The sequence below is a fragment of the Babylonia areolata genome, chromosome 27, assembly GCF_041734735.1.
Source record: "Babylonia areolata isolate BAREFJ2019XMU chromosome 27, ASM4173473v1, whole genome shotgun sequence".
Classification (NCBI taxonomy): Eukaryota; Metazoa; Mollusca; class Gastropoda; order Neogastropoda; family Buccinidae; genus Babylonia; species Babylonia areolata.
Window position 1 is genome coordinate 2163270 of NC_134902.1, and position 7992 is coordinate 2171261.

Below are 7992 nucleotides of genomic sequence, written 5' to 3' on the forward strand. Positions count from 1 at the left end.
CAATGGTCATTGTTTTAAAAAGGATATTTAAAAAAAAGAATTAAAAAAAAAAAAAAGCACGGAGACAGCACACTACAACGACCGAACGAAAGAGAGACAGTATTGTGAGAGAGATATACGTAGAGAGAAATAAGTGGGAAGAGAGGAAGGAAGATAGAGCGAGAGGGGGGAGTGAGGGAGAGAGAGGGAGAGAGAGGGGGGGGTAGGGAGGGAGGGGGAGAGAGAGAGGGGGGTAGGGAGGGAGGGGGAGAGAGAGAGGAGGGGGCAGGGAGGGAGGGAGAGGGAGTGAGAGAGAGAGAGGGGAAGGGAAGGAAGAAAAGAGAGGGGGGAGGGGCGAGGAAGTGAGTGAGAGAGGGAGGGAGAAAGAGAGAGAGGGGGGAGGGAGGAAGAGAGAAAGGGGTGGGAGGGAGGAAGAGAGAGGGGGAGGGAGGAAGAGAGAGGGGGAGGGTGGGAGGAAGAGAGAAGGGGGAGAGGAGGGAGGGGGGAAGAGGGAAGGAGTAATAAAGACATACCCTTCCCCCCCCCCCCGGAATAGCCACACACACACACACACACACACACACACATTCACTACCACCACCCACAAACACTACATAAACGCTTCTTTCTCTCTCTCTCTCTCTCGTTTGATGGCAAGCGAATGTTAACTGAGCAAACAGATAGCTGTTTTTGTCTTGTTGTGGTTTGTTTTTGTTGTTTTTTTTGTTGTTGTTTTTTCCCCTGACATGGATTGTCAGTCTGCAGTTGGCTGGCTATAATAGCCATTGACAGAAGGGCCCCGTTTCACTGCTAGCACATGGGGGCAGATACCATCAACACCTTCACCACTGTGTTAAAAAGTGGTCGTGCTGGTTCTCACAACGACGATAAATGACGTTTTGATGATTGGAGGGGGGTTGGTTGTGAAGCCCCTCCCCCCAACACACACACACACACACACACACACACACACACACACACACACCACCCCCTCACACACCCCCCTCGGGCCCCCCCCCCCTCCCCTTTTCAACTTCACATCATGGCGCCCAGCATAACCCTTCCCCCCCCCCCTCTCTCTCTCTCTCTACAGTCTCTCTCTTTCTTTCTTTTCTCTCCCTCTGTCTCTGTCTGTCTGTCTCTCCGTGTTTATTTGTCCGCATGCAGCAGTGAGTGAGTGTGTGTGTGTGTGTGTGTGTGTGTGTGTGTGTGTGTGTGTGTGTGTGTGTGTGTGTGCGTGCGTGTGTGTGTGTTTGCGTGTGTGACTCTGTGTGTGTGTGTGTGTGTGTGTGTGTGTGTGTGTGTGCGTGCGTGCGTGTGTGTTTGCGTGTGTGACTCTGTGTGTGTGACTCTGTGTGTGTGTGTGTGTGTGTGTGTGTGACTCTGTGTGTGTGTGTGTGTGTGTGTGTGTGTGTGTGTGTGTGTGTGTGACTCTGTGTGTGTGTGTGTGTGTGTGTGTGTGTGTGCTCCCTCACGCGTCTTTGTTTGTTCCTCTCTGTCCTTTGTTTGTCTCTCTTTCTTTCCATCGAACTCTTTCTGTTTTTCTGTCTATCCTGATTTCTTTCTGTCCACCTTCCTTCCTTCCTTCCCCTTCCCATCCTTTTCTCTCTGTTGATCCACTTGGATCAGAGAGCTGTGCATAGTTCTCTTTTACAATGCTATTATTTTATTTACCTTTTTATTCATTTATCTACTTATTCATTTCTACAGTATCTACCCTGTATGCAATTTCATAATGTTTATTGATTCACCAATTTACCTGTTCTAATTTCTTCATTCATATGTTCTTTACAGTTAAAAAAAGATCGTCGCTATGACGGCAGTGTTAGAACGATCAGGGTATATATACCGTCAGTGACTCGCTACGCCGTGTACCCTCGCCTCCACCCCTACCCCCCCCCCCCCCTCCCTCCTGCCCCCCCTCCATGCGCACACACACAGACACACACACACAGACACACACACACACACACACACACACACACAGTGAAGGACTACTAATGGGAAACACTTATGGGGAGGCTTTGGTCCGCTCAGACCGCTGCCGGCACTCCCCTGGTCTGACCTTTTGTTCTTCCAGCTGACACTCTTCTGCTGCCGGATTGCCCAACACTTACACTCCCGACCCCCACCCCCACCGCCCCCCACACGGAGAGATATAAAAGGAGTTGAGGAGGAGAGAGAGAGAGAGAGAGGCAGAGATAGAGACGGTCAGACAGAGAAAAACCGAAAAACAGTTTCAGTTTCACTACCTCAAGGAGGCGTCACTGCGTTCGGACAAATCCATATACGCTACACCACATCTGCCAAGCAGATGCCTGACCAGCAGCGTAACCCAACGCACTTAGTCAGGCCTTGAGAAAAACAGACAGAGAGAGGTGACAAAGAGTGAGAGACATAGAGACAGAGGAAGAAAAAGACAGAGACAGAGAGAGACACACACAGAGACAGAGACACCCTGGAAAGACATATGAGCTTTGCTGACTGAATAGCTTGTGGAAAGTAAGAAAGAAAGAAAAAGGGAATTATGAATGAAACTCGCAAGCTCCAATGTTGGACTAACTAAACTGCATATGTACATGAGTGTGTGTGTATGTGTACATAATGTATACATGCATACATACATAGAAGGAAAAAACAGTTGAATATATTTTTTTTCAGATTTTAACATTTGCTTTGAAACTCTCTACAAAAATGCAATCACTATAAATTGTTTTGTCGATACTTTGAAGTTCAGCTTAAAAACAAAGTTGTTAACGCTGCTTCAAAGACAAAAATCACACCCATACACACACACTAATGGACAAGAAATGACGACAGTTCTGCCAATGCATTCACAGCCACAGATACAATAATAACAATCAGTAATAATGTAATCGATGCAAACGTTATACAAGAAACAATCATCGGTAAAATGACACCCCAAAAATTAATTCAAGTTCTGGAAAAACAACAATCACGATCATAAATAGTTTATTCAGAAAAAAAACAAATAAATAGATCTAAAATAAAACAGAATGAAAAAGATCTCATCCCTTGCAAAGGAGTGTGAAAAGATATCTCCAATCCTATCTTCCCCCTTTTTTTCTTCTTTTTTTTCTCCTAAAAAAAACCTCGTTATCAGCACGATTTCTGTTAAATATTTAATACTCTTTGTACAGATAAATACACAAGTCTATTACAGTATCAAAAAAAGAAAAGAAAAAAAGAAAAGACAGAGTGAGAAAGAGGAGTGAGAGAGAGAGAGAGAGACAGAGAGAGAGAGAGAGAGAGAGAGAGTGTGTGTGTGTGTGTGTGTGTGTGTGTGTGAGAGAGAGAGAGAGAGAGAGAGAGAGAGAGAGCATGACAACTTACACCCCAACGACAACAAAAGAACCAAGTCTCTGCTGCTGACAGCCCTACTGATCCCACCCACTCGACAAAAGGACTATGGAGAAAAAAAGAACGGAAGGGAAATACAAAAAAAGAAAAGAAAAGAAGAGAACGAAAAAAGATCTCCGCCTACCTCAGGGCTGGAATTTACAGAGACAATGGACTGTCCTCTCTCTTTGCAAGCTGCCTTGGCCAAAAACTTGTCTCGTCCCAAACTGAGCACTTGCCACCAGCGCGGGCTAGCCACCGACTACAATTGTCACTGCGATCAGGCCGCTACGCCAAGTCAGTCGTGCTCGGGGGAATAAAAACTGCCTCGCAACCTTGTTGACATAGAGATCGCCACGGCGACCATTCACTTGCGCACGCGCAAACTCTCACTAAGCTTCCGGCAGCGGAACAAGATGGCGGCCGTGTGCGGAGCGAGTATTTTTTTGGCCCGCAATAGCTTTGCTACTGTTGAGATCAAGAGATTAAAGCGATCAGCCTGGGAAGGATTTTCCTTGCACCAGTGTAGACTGGTGTGTGTCTGAAAGTCGGGTGGGACTGGTTCGGTCGGCTGTTTTGCTGTCTGGCTAGCTTACCAACTGCAGTCGCTGGTCTTGGGAAATACACATGATATATTTTTCATACCATAAAATAGTTAACTGATTCCGCCATCGTCCCTCTATTTATTTAAATACACCTACGGTAAAGCTAGGCTCTGTTTATGAGAGACCAGCTGGACTTTAAAGCAACAATGTCAAACTGGCGTCAAAGAGACATCGATCAGTTGTTTTTTTCTCCGTGGATTGATTGGGCCGAGTTGTGTTGACTGCATGCAGCAACAGTGGTTAGCCCGCCATGCTCAGGATTGTCAAACTGGTTAATGTCTAGGCAATGTGTGGTCACCCCCCCCCCCCCTCTTCCATTCCCACCCACAGGAAAGGCTCTTTAGTGTGTGTGTGTGTGTGTGTGTGTGTGTGTGTGTGTGTGTGTATCTGTGCACGCGCGCGCGCGTGTGTGTGTGTCAGTGTGTCTTTCTGAGTGTGTGTATGTGTATGAGTGTGTTTTGTGTGTGCGTGTGTGTTTGTGTGTGTGTGCGTACGTGTGTCAGTATGTGTCTTTATGAGTGTGTGAGTATATGTATGAGTGGTGTGTGTGCGTGCGTGCGTGCGTGCGTGCGTGCGTGCGTGCGTGTGTGTGTGTGTGTGCTTATGTGCCGATGTGTATGTCATTGTAGAGTGGGGTGGGGCGGTATGCAAGTATGTGTGCATGTGCGTGCGCAGACCAGTGTGTGTATAATAATAATAGTAATAATAATAGTACTACTACTAATAAATGTACATTCATATAGCGCCCTTTCTCTCTGTGTGTGTGAGTGTTGGTCAATCTGTATGTGTGCGTATGTTTGCATGACCGTATACGCGCGTGTACATGCGCGTGCGCGCTCGTGTGTGTGTGTGTGTGTGTGTGTGTGTGTGTGTGTGTGTGATAGGAAGGGGATTATGGGTGGGGGGGGGGACAGAAAAGGGGGGTGGAGGGGGCTAGGTGTGAGGACACACGGTACAGTTATGTTCTTCATGTTTCTCTGTATCCCTCCTCCGCCATCTCCTCCCCCACCTCCTCCCTCCCCCATCTCCTCCCCCACACCCCCACCTCCCCCATCTCCTCCCCCACACCCCCACCTCCTCCCCCCCACCTCCCTCATTGTATGTCTCCCTGTCTCCACCTCCCTCATTGTATGTCTCCCTGTCTCCACCTCCCTCAGTGTATGTCTCCCTGTCTCCACCTCCCTCATTGTATGTCTCCCTGTCTCCACCTCCCTCACTGTATGTCTCCCTGTCTCCACCTCCCTCATTGTATGTATGTCTCCCTGTCTCCACCTCCCTCATTGTATGTCTCCCTGTCTCCACCTCCCTCATTGTATGTATGTTTCCCTGTCTCCACCTCCCTCATTGTATGTCTCCCTGTCTCCACCTCCCTCATTGTATGTCTCCCTGTCTCCACCTCCCTCATTGTATGTATGTTTCCATGTCTCCACCTCCCTCATTGTATGTCTCCCTGTCTCCACCTCCCTCATTGTATGTATGTTTCCCTGTCTCCACCTCCCTCATTGTATGTCTCCCTGTCTCCACCTCCCTCACTGTATGTCTACCTGTCTCCACCTCCCTCATTGTATGTCTACCTGTCTCCACCTCCCTCATTGTATGTCTCCCTGTCTCCACCTCCCTCACTGTATGTCTCCCTGTCTCCACCTCCCTCATTGTATGTATGTCTCCCTGTCTCCACCTCCCTCATTGTATGTCTTCCTGTCTCCACCTCCCTCATTGTATGTATGTCTCCCTGTCTCCACCTCCCTCATTGTATGTATGTCTCCCTGTCTCCACCTCCCTCACTGTATGTCTCCCTGTCTCCACCTCCCTCACTGTATGTCTACCTGTCTCCACCTCCATCATTGTATGTATGTCTCCCTGTCTCCACCTCCCTCATTGTATGTCTCCCTGTCTCCACCTCCCTCACTGTATGTCTCCCTGTCTCCACCTCCCTCACTGTATGTCTACCTGTCTCCACCTCCCTCATTGTATGTATGTCTCCCTGTCTCCACCTCCCTCATTGTATGTCTCCCTGTCTCCACCTCCCTCACTGTATGTCTCCCTGTCTCCACCTCCCTCATTGTATGTCTACCTGTCTCCACCTCCCTCATTGTATGTATGTCTCCCTGTCTCCACCTCCCTCATTGTATGTCTCCCTGTCTCCACCTCCCTCATTGTATGTATGTCTCCCTGTCTCCACCTCCCTCATTGTATGTATGTCTCCCTGTCTCCACCTCCCTCACTGTATGTCTCCCTGTCTCCACCTCCCTCACTGTATGTCTCCCTGTCTCCACCTCCCTCATTGTATGTATGTCTCCCTGTCTCCACCTCCCTCATTGTATGTATGTCTCCCTGTCTCCACCTCCCTCATTGTATGTCTCCCTGTCTCCACCTCCCTCACTGTATGTCTCCCTGTCTCCACCTCCCTCATTGTATGTCTCCCTGTCTCCACCTCCCTCATTGTATGTCTCCCTGTCTCCACCTCCCTCACTGTATGTCTCCCTGTCTCCACCTCCCTCATTGTATGTATGTCTCCCTGTCTCCACCTCCCTCATTGTATGTCTCCCTGTCTCCACCTCCCTCATTGTATGTCTCCCTGTCTCCACCTCCCTCATTGTATGTATGTCTCCCTGTCTCCACCTCCCTCACTGTATGTCTCCCTGTCTCCACCTCCCTCATTGTATGTATGTCTCCCTGTCTCCACCTCCCTCATTGTATGTCTCCCTGTCTCCACCTCCCTCATTGTATGTATGTTTCCCTGTCTCCACCTCCCTCATTGTATGTCTCCCTGTCTCCACCTCCCTCATTGTATGTCTCCCTGTCTCCACCTCCCTCATTGTATGTATGTTTCCATGTCTCCACCTCCCTCATTGTATGTCTCCCTGTCTCCACCTCCCTCATTGTATGTATGTTTCCCTGTCTCCACCTCCCTCATTGTATGTCTCCCTGTCTCCACCTCCCTCACTGTATGTCTACCTGTCTCCACCTCCCTCATTGTATGTCTACCTGTCTCCACCTCCCTCATTGTATGTCTCCCTGTCTCCACCTCCCTCACTGTATGTCTCCCTGTCTCCACCTCCCTCATTGTATGTATGTCTCCCTGTCTCCACCTCCCTCATTGTATGTCTTCCTGTCTCCACCTCCCTCATTGTATGTATGTCTCCCTGTCTCCACCTCCCTCATTGTATGTATGTCTCCCTGTCTCCACCTCCCTCACTGTATGTCTCCCTGTCTCCACCTCCCTCACTGTATGTCTACCTGTCTCCACCTCCATCATTGTATGTATGTCTCCCTGTCTCCACCTCCCTCATTGTATGTCTCCCTGTCTCCACCTCCCTCACTGTATGTCTCCCTGTCTCCACCTCCCTCACTGTATGTCTACCTGTCTCCACCTCCCTCATTGTATGTATGTCTCCCTGTCTCCACCTCCCTCATTGTATGTCTCCCTGTCTCCACCTCCCTCACTGTATGTCTCCCTGTCTCCACCTCCCTCATTGTATGTCTACCTGTCTCCACCTCCCTCATTGTATGTATGTCTCCCTGTCTCCACCTCCCTCATTGTATGTCTCCCTGTCTCCACCTCCCTCATTGTATGTATGTCTCCCTGTCTCCACCTCCCTCATTGTATGTATGTCTCCCTGTCTCCACCTCCCTCACTGTATGTCTCCCTGTCTCCACCTCCCTCATTGTATGTCTCCCTGTCTCCACCTCCCTCATTGTATGTCTCCCTGTCTCCACCTCCCTCATTGTATGTATGTCTCCCTGTCTCCACCTCCCTCATTGTATGTTTCCCTGTCTCCACCTCCCTCATTGTATGTCTCCCTGTCTCCACCTCCCTCACTGTATGTCTCCCTGTCTCCACCTCCCTCATTGTATGTCTACCTGTCTCCACCTCCCTCATTGTATGTCTCCCTGTCTCCACCTCCCTCACTGTATGTCTCCCTGTCTCCACCTCCCTCATTGTATGTATGTCTCCCTGTCTCCACCTCCCTCATTGTATGTCTTCCCTGTCTCCACCTCCCTCATTGTATGTATGTCTCCCTGTCTCCACCTCCCTCATTGTATG

The 7992-nt window shown here is 49.2% G+C and overlaps 1 protein-coding gene across 2 annotated transcripts in view; it reads right to left on the minus strand.

The window, feature by feature from the left end:
- Positions 1–3671, minus strand: part of LOC143300987 (tektin-3-like) — a 31073-nt gene extending 27402 nt beyond the window's left edge. Inside the window, exon 1 of one of the 2 annotated variants that reach the window (XM_076614958.1) lies at positions 3485–3671. The gene's annotated coding sequence lies outside the window, so the exon portion shown is untranslated. The remainder of the gene's footprint in view (positions 1–3484) is intronic. The other variant, XM_076614957.1, reaches the window with a different exon arrangement.
- Positions 3672–7992: the final 4321 nt, after the last annotated feature.